Raw genomic sequence first — 12677 nt, forward strand, 5'->3', positions numbered from 1 at the left:
GGCCAGGAGGAACCCCCGCTTCTTGCCCTCATCGGTCACATCGAAAAATTCCAGCGCGGACTTGGCCCCTTGAACCCAGGAGGGCCAGTCCTGCGGGCGGGCTATGTCGAAGGGCTGCAGCAGCCCAAGCCCCGGTGCGGTTGCCATTAGTGCCGCAGGAGGCCAGGAGGAACCCCCGCTTCTTGCCCTCATCGGTCACATCGAAAAATTCCAGCGCGGACTTGGCCCCTTGTACCCAGGAGGGCCAGTCCTGCGTGCGGGCTGTGTCGAAGGGCTGCAGCAGCCCAAGCCCCGGTGCGGTTGCCATTGTGCGCGTCGGAGGGGGTGCGGGAGGAGCGGTTCCGTTGCTCGCTGGATCGCTCATCGGATCGGCTGCTTCGCGTCCTCCTGGTCCCTCGCGACGGCCCGGCTCAGTTGCGGCTGAATCCCATCCTCGTCGCCACTGTTATGTAGTGGGTAGCCGCATGGATGAACGACAGACAACGACGTGGTGCATAGCACGCTTTATTAGCACACAACAAGACAAAGGGATAAACGGCCGGCAGGCCAACTATATACACGCCTGGGGACCGCCCCTGTTCACCATTGGTGGGTTCAAATCTCCCGCCACGGATCCCATTGGTTCCCCAGTGGAGGGACTAGGATCCTAGTCCCCATTGTTGTTTCGGACTGAAGCTTGGGCATATGCGCTGACCTCCGGTGGCGGTCAGCGGACACTACAGCATGTTAGTTCCCCAAAGTTACAGGTGACTGCAAATTGTTTTAGGGGGCCCTGACTCCATGCATGTCATATGTATCACCTAGTTTGGCCCTAACTCTTTCTCCAGCAGTAGCCATCCAGATGCCTCTGTGAAGCTGACAGGGGATGAAGGAGATAGCCCCCCATCATTTCTCCTCTCTAAGGGTAATCATGCATTTGCTACTTTTGGAACTCGAGAATCTATTTTTAGGGAACCGCTATAGAAAACTCCAGATGGGTAGCTGTCTTAGACCAAAAGCAGCAGGAAAAAACACAGGAATCCTATGGCACCTTAAAAACTAACAAAATTTATTCCAGCATAAGTTTTATGAGGCACATATCACTTCTTCAGATGCATGATGTGGACATTCATCAGGCCAGTGTATATATCCAAACCAATATGGGAGGCTGTTACAAATAGAGGCCAGTTCAAAACAAGATCCAGCTGGAACAGCAATCAGGTCACTCAGAGTAGATGTAAGACACCACCAGCTTTTTGTATCTGCTTATCTCATTTCATCTTGCACTAAGTTATACGTTTTACCTGTATAACAGTAGGGAGTAATTCACATCCATTCTGAGTGAACTGATTGCTCCTTGTTTTGAATCTTGTTTTGTATCAGCCTCTCTTTGTAACATTCCCCTCCCCATTTTTCTGTTGTGTACATAAATTAGCCTGATGGATCTGATGAAGTAAGCTTTGACTCATGCTGGCATAAACTTTAAGGTGCTACTGGATTCCTGTTTTATTCATCTACTAGGAGTAAGACCCATTGTGGGAAGAAATACAGCGAGCTCTAGAAAGAGGCTATAGGTGAGTGACCTGTCTGTGGCTGGTGGTGCAGCAGAGGGAGGTGAGCCATGTTTATTTCCTTCTGCTTAGCTAAAAGGCAGGGCTGTCTCAAGTCATTTTACTGCCCCAAGTGGGTAGTATGGGAGGAGAGCCACATGGTAACAGGTATGGTTCCCTTCACCCTGACTTATGTTGATTTGGGGCTATGCAGTGGCAGCAAAGGTAGAAAAGCACATCCTCCTATACCATATTTTCTGGGTTCCAAGGGTCTGGAAAGCAGTTCCATAGCCAGATACAGGATTGCCAACTCTGGGTTGGGAAATACCTGTAGACTTGAGGGGTAGAGCCTGGGGAGGACAGGGTCTAAGCTGTGGAGTCTTGTGAGCAAAAATTCTACTTTGTGACCTACTGGCTTTAAAGGTGTGAGTGAGTGGTTTGGCTACTGCATAAATTAGTTTGCACTGGAGCCATCCTTCCTGAGCTAAGACAAAAATGTTTGAGCCAGAGGCTGAAAAACTGTGAGTTAGCTCACACTAACTCAGCTTAGAGGGAACACTGGTAGGGAGGGACCTCAGCAGTGCATAATGCCATAGAGTCCACTGCCCAAAGCAGCCGTTTTCTCCCAGAGAACTGATCTTGGTCATCTTGAGATCAGTTGTAATAGCTGGAGATTCCAGGTGCCACTTAGGGGAGGGCCAGGTTTGTTGAAGGACTTCAGTTAAGTATACTGCCATATTCCATGCCAATAAAGGTTTTGAATTGAATTGAATATACTGCCATAGAGCTCACTTCCTAATGCAACCGTTTTCTCCATGGGGACAGATCTCTGTAGTGTGGATATCAATTGTAATTCAGGGAGATGTCCAGACATTCCCTTTGTCCCAATTCCTGTTAAACAGTTTAACTGATTAACACTACGACAGACTCCCTACTAATGCCTCACAGCCTCTTGGGACTCCCAGTTTAGGAGCTGTAGTTCTAGTTCCCTTTGCTATGGCTGCAGTAAGACCAGCTGAGAACTACAGCTCCCAAGGTGCAATGCATCAAAAGTGGGGGTATAAGAATGGAGCAGCCAGTGGGATGGGCCAATAGGCGCCAAGGCAGATTCCCCAGTGGCCAATGGGAGAGCGAGTTCAATCAATCAATCAGTTTATTACGGTCAAAGACCCATCAGACAGGGAGAGCGAGTTGTCGCCAGAAAGGCTTGGCTTTTATATATCAGATAGTAATAAGGCCCGTTGTGGAAATAAATACAACAAGCTCTAGAAAGAGGTTCTGGGTGGGTGCCCTGGCCTTGGGCACTTAGCGTCAATTTACTGTGGTGACCTCAGCAGGGTATAATGACACAGAGTCCACAATTTTCTCCAGGAGAACTGATCTCTGACATCTGAAGAAAAAGTTGTAATTCTGAGAGATCTCCAGCCCTCCCCTGGAGATTGGCAACAATGGTTCCCCAGGAGAAAATGGCTGGCTTGGAGGGTGGAGTCTATGGACCTGTTTGAGGTCCCACCACTCCTCAAACCCCAACCTCTCCAGGCTTCACCTCTCAAATATCCAGGAATTTCCCAACCTGGAGTTGGCAACCCTATCTCCTTTCCAGCCAACCATCAACCTACTGTTTTCTGCCCCTCTGACCTCAGGTTTTCAACTCCTCCCCTGCTTCCTGCAGCCACTACCTGGAGAAAATAACTGCTTTGGAGGGTGGACTCTGAGGGCTCTCCCCTCCTAAAACTCTGGCTTCCGTGGACTCCACCACAAAATCTCCAGGAATTTCCCAACCTGGAGCTGGCAACCCTAGTCAGGACTGGCCCCAATGAGTTCTCCAAAAAGGCCAAAGTAGGCCTGGAAAAGGTCTCCTCCCCCCACCTATTTACTGACATAACTAACAGCCACTGTGGGGGAAATTAGCCCAACAGCAGGAGGAGAAGGGAATGATTTGATGGCCGCTGACTCACCTCAGTAGCCAGCCGGTCTTCAAAGAGCCAAGCAGGAGAAGCAGCAGCAGTAGAAGCCTCTTCCTGAACAGGGAATAGTCGTTTCAGTAGCCAGCCAGACGCAAAAGCATCTTCTTCAGGAAAGCCAGCAGTTTTGGCAGTTTATTCTGACAAGGAACAGTGGCTGAGGCAGCACTGTATGGAGAAAAGGAGTGGACCCAGCACCCAGCCAATGGCACGCAAGTACTCTTGAGTGGTAGTTGATGGGCCAATGGCTGATGGAGTGCACAGCACAGCCAATGGGAGAGCTGGGAAGTGCCAATGTGTTAGGGCTTTTATATATATCAGAAGATACATAGAATCTGATGATAAGTAGCATGCTCAAAAAGATTCACATGTGTAAAATATTTCCGGTGGCTGGGCCTCCCACAGAAGTTGCTTACAAAAGTTGGTTGATTGAGCTGATCCATAGGGTTGCCAGCCTCCAGGTGATAGTTGGAAATCTCCTGCTATTACCACTGATCTCCAGACAACAGAGATCAGTTCACCTGGAGAAAATGGCCACTTTGGAATCTGGACTGTATGGCATTATGTCCCAAACCCTGACCTCCTAAGGCCCCCAAAATCTCCAGGTATTTTCCAAATGGGAGCTGGCAACCCTATCCATTGGATATTTCCTAGCAACACAATCATATGTAACAGGGTATTCTCTGGTATTACTCTAAAACATATCTATTCAGCATATGCAGAACTGGCCCTACCACAATACAGAATGAGACAGAGTGCTTAAACGGTTTTTGGAAATTCCTGCTTACAGGACTTAGTGCAACAGTAGCAGGAGCTATCAGGAAGAGCAAATATATCTTGCAGTAGATCACAGCAGGGAACAAACACCAGCCAGATGAATCCACAGAATCAATCATTTTGGAATGTATAATATCAAAAAAGGATCATGATGAAATATTGCTGAGGTAACATATGGAAGGAAAGTTAAATTATTATTATCCAACAGAAAATGAAAAGAGTCAATACCAAATAATACCTGTCTAAAGTAGTTAACGCAGCAGATATCAAGAGAAAATATGCTGTACAAAACTGTTATGGATATTGGTTATATTTGTTTATTATGCGAATGTAAATTTCTTTTCTTTATAGATACTGCACTATGTATCATTTGCAATACCAGTTATTGGCTTTGATATTCTATGTTATATGATTCTTGTTATAAACATTAATATAATAAAATATAAATATTAAATAAAATAAAAAAGAAAAGGAAAAGAGTGGCAATAGAGGAGAGCGTTTGGAGTTCATTCATCTCCCTACCATCACGCAAATTTCTTGAGAATACTCTGCAAGGAGGGATTTTTTTAAAAATGCAAATAACTGGTTTCAAAATTTGATTATGAAAAAAAATATTAACCACTACACATTGAACATATTGTATTATGATCTCATTGCTGAGTATTTGGGGGGAATCCTGCCAAATCAAAGACTAATATGAAATTGATTATTTTTTAAGCAAGGAAGAAAAGCATTCTAGGCATTTACAAGCTTAATTGTCATCCCTAGCAAAACGGATTCAGAATTAAAGACAAAAGCTGAGATATCTTTAGGAAAATAGACTTGTGAGCAAAATGCAACATGAAGGAAGGAAAAATTGTGGGCACGACAAAAATTATTTTCAAAAGTGAGACTACAAATCTCGTGGCCAAAGTGGGAGGCATCCTTTTTATATGTTCAGTTATACTCAAGTAACCAGCCACTCTGATAGTCACTAAAACTGGGATTAAAACACTTATATGCATTAATTACTTCCAAAACAGTATTTGACAGTGGTTTTCCGAGAAAAGCTCCATTGGGACTGCTCTCTTAATCTGGTGGTGGGTGGTGCCTTCTAAGAGAGATGAGGGTATCCATTGCCTTGATCAATCATCTTTACATATTCAAAAGACATCTAAATGGAGAGAATACCAAACTAAAGAGAAGGCGGCAATTGCTATCAGCATCACATTGGGATGAAGCAATGGAGAGATTGTTTTAGACAAAGAAATAATGTACTGGGGAGAAGGGAAAATTTCTAGAGCTTTGCAGAGCTCAGCTGGAGAAGCTTGAACAGCAGTCTCAGCCCCTAGCAATAGGCTACATCTCTGAACCTTGCTCCAGGGACATAGCTAAGAGGTTCTAGCCAAGAGGTTCAGTGAAAGAATCAACTGCTGCTGTGAGCATATTGGAAGAGCATTACACTCAATGGATCAAGATCTGCTGGTGCTCCCTAGCCCCAGAGGGGTTTGCTTAGCCTCAACCAGAGCCAGGGCCTTCTTGGCCCTGGCCCCTGCCTGGTGGAACAGTCTCCCTGCTGAGCTCTGGGCCCTGCGGGATTTCATGCCGTTCCACTGGGCCTGTAAAATGGAGATGCTCCGCCAGGCCTATGGTTGAGGCAGCGGAGATCCAGTTAATACGGCCGCATTGCTTCCACTGCTGCACCGCCGTTATGTGTAATTCCATACTGTCTTTTGTCCACCCCATCAGCACCAGTTGCCATCTAACCACACACAGATGGAGATAAAATGATCTGGTGACACTATCAATTGTTATTCTTGTCTAGTATTGTTTATTGCTGTTTTACTGATCTTAATTTATTATTATTAATGATTGACCAAGAAGTTTTAAATATTAGACTTTTATTCCTTGTTGTAACCCACCCTGAGACTGCTTGCAGAGTAGGGTGGGCTAGAAGTCCAATATAATAAAACAAAATAAATAAATAAATACATGCATACACAATGTGCTTGTGTTGCATATGGCTTCTCCCAAAGGCACCATCCTGAACATCTCTGTGCATAGATGGGGCTTTTCCACATGGGTTTTTCCATCTGTTCTGGCCCCATGCTGCTTTGGTTTATCCCCTGATTTCTGCATGCACTTCTATGTCTTTCATTTTCACTGGGGGGGTGTTCTTCCCCATTTTTTGACCTCTTTTGAGACCACTTTTCCCCCAATGTTTTTCTGGAAGCAGATTTTGAGTCAGTGTAGCAGTTTACCAGGGAGCAAGGCAGCAGAGGACTAGCATGGAACCCCAGGTGAGATCAATCATGAACAGGGTGGAGGCAGCAGGGCCAGGAAATAAAATGGAGAGATATGGGAGTTTGGGGGAGGAAGAGAACTGGGCTGGAGTGCATCTGGGAGGAGACAGGATTATTCCAGAGTGTGATGGGACAGCTGACCAAGGTCCAGAAGGTGACAGAATTCAGGAATGCAGCTGCAATAGCCAGGAACCTGAGAGAGACAGCTGGAGAGTCTCAGACCTTGGCAGTAGCAGAGAGGATGGAGTCAAATACTCATCCAGGAGAGACGTGACCAGGAAGACAGCCATCAGCCTTCCTCCAGGAGAAAGGACTGGACTCGAGGGAGGGGCTGCCGGAGGGCCACGAGGACTGTGGCAATTGCAAATGGCAACCTGGGTGAGAGACTTGGGGGAAATGGAACAGGAGCTGGCGAAGAGGCAAGCCAAGTCACTTGCAGTGAAGTAGCAGCAGAGGCTTAGTTGACCCTGGGGAGACACCTTCTGGTGCGAATAGAGAGTGACTGTAAATGAAGAACACCTGAATCACAGTACTCAAGAGTTTCTGACCTTTGTGACTCTCTGAAAAATGGTGGGGTCTTCGTGAACCATCACAGTCAGCTTTTTCCTAGTGTGCAATGTTTCTATCAATTTTCTTTGTCCCACCCACCTCCAGCACACTTGTCAGTGACTGGACTGTTGTCATCATTAAATCACAAGTGATTTTTTTTTTAAAAAGCCCTAAAGTATTGATATAACATTTTAGTATCTGTACTGATAGTTTAAGCAGGTTCTCTGAATTCCAAGCTTTCAATTTTTTTTTAAAGTCTCTATTCCCCTTACTCACAAAGATATAAGGAAAAAGGCATATCTCAGCAAGGGAAGAAGACTGAGATTTAGTATTTTAAAAAGAAAGCTGAGAATTCAGAGAACCTGCTTAAATGATCAGTACAACACTACAGCATTATATCAACATTTTAGGGCCTTTTTTAAAAAATAAGGGGGTGCTCTTATGCCACCAATAACAACACCAATGATGACAGCACCCTCCCTTGAAAATCCTCGCTCACTAAGCCATGCGCAGAAGAAAATAAACTCACTCCACAAGTGTAAAAATGCACAGGGGTCAGACATGCGGAAGATCAACTCCCAAGAAAATCAGGAATAACTTGAGCATGCACAAAAGGTCATAGTCTGACTATAGTCAGTCTGTCCTCATTGTACTGGTTCTATTGCCCAGAAAGAACAGCCCTGGAAAACATTGATCCTCAGAGTTGAGAAACATTTGCTCGGTATGATCTGAGAACAGGCAAAAGAGACCAGCAGTAGTTTATAGGAGAGATGGAAATGGTTTGACAGGCATTGTTTCCTATGGTTATACCTACATATTTCCTTTGTTCTGTGGCTGCCTCTGATCAAAGAGGGATTTTTTAAAACAATATAATAGCCTGAAAAACCTGTTTTGCCAGAGGCAAAGCTGAACAACAACAACTCTCAATTAAACAAGACTTCAGTTCTGTGAAAAACTGTTGCCTCCCCCTAGCCTAAAACTGTTTTGGAAATAGCTGCTGTGGTGTATGTGAATGGAGGTCTCAGCCTCAGTATAGACTATCAGAAGAGCCACATATCGACAGCTCAAAGCCAGGAACCAAATGATGCCAGACTGGAAGGGGTGGAGCCCAAGGACAAGGACACTGTCACCATGGCAACCAGGCAGCACATGAGTGTCGGAAGTGGTGTCATCATTGCAGAAACCGTGCATCAGTCAGCAACTAACAGCAGCAAGGGGTGAAGCTGCGGAGGGAAACAATCCCAAAAGGGGGCAGTGCCGCGCCAAAATTGATGTATTGTTTACATATTAATAACCTACTTTTCTCACCAATGGGAAGCTTTCAACATTTTATTTGTTATGTATTTATAAAATTTGTATCCCTCTTTTCTGCCCTTAACAAGGGCTCCCGTGACAATTAACAGTTTAAAGCATACAAAGCAAAATTACGGGATAAAACCATTAAAATCAACACCTCTCCCAAATATACATCACTAGTTTAAAAACAGAGTTAAAATACATTTTAAAAAAACAGTTGCAAGAGACAAACCTCCCTAGGAAAGAGTTCCAGAGCTTTGCTGTGGGGCCATGTGTGCCATAAAATGTAATGCCAGGTACTGGAGATATTTGACCACTGACTGTGACCAATACCCCTCCTCAGCAGAGCTCGGGGCCATACCAGCCCTCCTCACGCCTTACGGTTGCCAACTCTGGGTTGGGCAATCCCTGGAGATCTGGGGGAAGACCCTGGGGAGGGCCTGCATTTGGGGAAGGGATGGACCTCAGCAGGGGGTATAATAGCCTAATATAGCCCTTCCAGTCCACATTTGGACTGGTTTCCCCCCCAGTTGCTTGTGAGCTGGATAAGAGCCCTGGATGGGCCAGTCCTGGTCCCTGGGCCATATGTTGGGCATGTCTGATATAGGGCTTTGAAGGTGAATACCAGCACCTTGAATTGTGCCCAGAAACAAAGTGGAAACCAGTGTAGATAGGACAAGAGTGGACTGATTTGGTCTCTATGACCCATTCCAGTCAACATCCTGGCTGCAGTGTTCCATACCAACACTGACCTCTCCTCCTCCATTTTATCCTCACAACACCATCCCTCTGAGGTATGATAGGCTCTGAGTGACTGGCTCAAGATCAGCCAGTGAACGTCCATAGCAATTGGGCATTCAAACCTGGGTCAACCCTTTGTTGACCTATTTCAGGCAAGTTTGACTTACAGAAGAGCCAGAGATTTTCCAGCAGACTATGAAACTCATTCCAGAGAACGGGGAGGACATACCAGGGAACTGCCCAATCCCCGCTCCTTATCTGAGGCTCTAAAGCTGTCAGCCGGGTCCTCAAGGCCACAGAACCATTCTCCTTATACCTTCCCCATGTCCAACCTCCACAACGCTACTATTGACATCTATTACAAAAACTGAATTTTCTCAAACACTCTGCATTTCCTTGCCAGAGGCAAGGAAAAATTACTCTGCATATCAGTTGGTGATAAGACCAGCCACAGTAAACAAATACTAAACACCGTAACACAGACACAGCATACGGACAAAAAAGGCCATAGAGAAGGCAAAAAAATTCAAACACCACAACAAACTCCATAGATGAAGGACTCTGTTTTACTCTTGATCTCCTTCTCTCCTGCACCATTATATTATTGTCACTTGCTACTCAGCTGAGTTATACGGTGATTAAAATTTACTGGCCTTTTATGCATGAATGGCCTATGTTTCTGAGACAGTGTGGAACATCTCTCTCAGCCTTTCTGAGGATTTACGATACGCTCGGTCGTTTGTCTGACTCTCAGCGATGAAAACAGGGGAAAGAGAAAAAAGAGTGTAGCTCTGTGTTGGGGGGCTGGAGGTGGAGAATCAGCTTTTCCAATATTCAAACAGAAGCCATCGGCTCTTCTAATTTATAGGCCATTGTGGACGAGCTGTGCATTTGTAGATAAGTCCACAAAGAGACGAGTATCGGAGGTTTGGGCTGCTGCATTTTTCATGGTTTCAGCCACCCGTGCTTTAAAAGTGATTCATTTGCCCTCTCTTTCATTGTTATGGGCAACAGAATAAAATATTTATTTTACCCAGAACTATGGCCTTGTAAAACTCTAAATGCTGAAAATTACCAAAAAAAAAAAAAAGAGGTGAAAGCTCTGTCCCTGCCAAAGTCCATTAACAAGCTGATAACTGACTCCAAATTCAAGAAGACTTCAGTTTTAACAGAGGCAAGGTGAAAAAAAAATAATTTCAGTGCTTACAACAGCACTACAGATAAGATTAGAATTTCAACAGCCAATCCATATACAAAAGAACCTCCTCAGGAAACCTCCTCTATTAGCATGTCACAACCTGGGAAACTCCTGCAAGATAATGACTCAGCCCTACCCCACCTTCCTGAGTAGATATAAATTACCTGCCTACTATTTTTCTTCTCCCATTGACACAAAGAGTACTCCATCTTTCTGTGTTATAACTCTGAGGATGCCAGTCACAGCTGCTGGTGAAACGTCAGGTGCTACAAGACCACGGCCATACAGCCTGGAAAATCTACAACAACTAATTTCAAGTAGGTTGCCCTCTTGCAGCATGGTGTAGAGGTTAAGAGTGGCAGACTCTAAAATGGAGAACTGGATTTGATTTCCCCCTTCCCCTCCACATGAAGCCTACTGGGTGACCTTAGACTAGTCACAGTTCTCTCAGAACTCTTTCAGCCCCACCTACTTCACATGGTGACTGTTGTGGGGAGCAAAAGCAAAAGGTGGTTACAAGCCACTTGGAGGCTCCTTAGGGTAAAGAAAAACAGGGTATAAGAACTAACTTTTCTTGCAGGAAACTCAAGAACGTAGCCATCCCTGAAAATGACTCATTTCTTGAAACTGGGGCTCTTAATTAAGTTATACCTGGGCGTCGGCATTTCATTCTCACCTATGATACCAAATAGTTGGAAAATCCCCTTCGCGCTTCACCAAACCCCTTCTGCCAGGGGAGAGGAGGCAGGGCTGGTTGAAGTCATTTTATCACCCCAAGCAAGTACACTGCCCATCTCATTCTGTGGGGGCAAGCTGGGTCCCAACATCATGCCAGTGCCTCCTCTTTGTGGAACCCCAAGCAGCCTCTTGGTGGCTTGAGCAGAAAACTGGTTCTGGGTGGTGGTAGGGGACTTCATCAAAACATTGTATGTATTCACCCCCTTTTTTGAAGCATTTTTTAAAAACCTTGTCACCTAGAAATCAAAGCTAAGGGGCCTAACTACACATGGTATTGGAATACTATGACTAGACTTATTGCTTGTAGCCAAGTAATTGGAATGTCAACAACATAACTCACTCTTTACAGTTTGTGTATCCTGAAGGTAGCCTTCCAGCTGATGCTAATTACTCATTCACCATCACTACCAAGGTGAAGCAGACTCCATCTTTGAAAAGTATATTTGCCGGATATTAACCTATTAACACCAGCAAATGCAGCTATTTTTGCCAATAGCTGGGCTAAAGGGTATTAAAACTTATACCATGTTTAGAAGGTCAACAGTATAAGAACTCTCCGTTTCAATTCATTGTTACAGTGCTAAAAAAAGTGGACGGAAGCTCTGGAAAATGGGGCTTCCACTCAGAGTTAAATAGCTGATAAAGAATTGTATATATCTGAGAAGCACAGAATTTTATGTCTAGTGGACTATATTAAATTATTTTGTAAGCCTTTTGGAGAATGGCCCTAGAAGGCTTAACATTACGATTGCAGGCAACAAGATGTACTTTTTCCTGTTTGGTAACCATGTCTTTCTGACAAATCAATAAAATAATAAGTTCCAAAACTGTGTGGACAAGGAAATAAGCAACACTGGAAAAAACTAGAACCCAAAACACTGTGCCTTAAGTAACATTGCCAGCTTTTTCTGGTATGACACCTATGGAGGAGGAATAAAACAAGGAAAATATTTTTCCCCACTGGTGCTGATCTACAGCAAGGAAACATACCCAATTCAAACTTGTCCTGTAATACAGCTTTTTAAAAACGTACAAGACCTCTTCAGAATCTGGACATGGGGCTGGGGGACCCTGAGCAAAGTATAATGTAATTCGCTCCCTGGCTTTCCCTATAAGCAGAAGTGTTATGTATTGAGATGTATATAACTGCCTTGTGAACTGTGCCATTGAGAGTCAATGTTAAGCTTCGCCCTGGGCTAGGATCCTAATGTAACCAATAGGAGCCCTAGCCCAGAATATGTTTGCCAATCACCGTGCAGAGCGGGATCGCTTGTGATTGGTCCTTATTGCTTCAACCTCATAGGTTGTTATCTGTACAGGGGGTGTGGCTACATTAGCCGGGAATGTTTAAATACAGAGCAGCCAGTATATGTCGGAGTTCAGATGATGGGTTCTGGCTGGCGATTGTTGTACCGTGTTCGGAGAAGTAACAGAGCTGAAGAATAAACCGCATTCTTGCTGAATCACTCTCCGACTTCTTTGTTAAGCGCACGACTTAACAATTGGCGACGAGGATGGGATACTAGTGCGGGTAGGCAGCCCCGCTAGAGCAGACCCCATGTCGGACAACGAGGAGATCGCCGAGGCCGGCCAGCCACAGGCT

The sequence above is a fragment of the Gekko japonicus genome, unplaced genomic scaffold, assembly GCF_001447785.1.
Source record: "Gekko japonicus isolate JY-2015 unplaced genomic scaffold, Gekko_japonicus_V1.1 scaffold1174, whole genome shotgun sequence".
NCBI lineage: Eukaryota > Metazoa > Chordata > Lepidosauria > Squamata > Gekkonidae > Gekko > Gekko japonicus.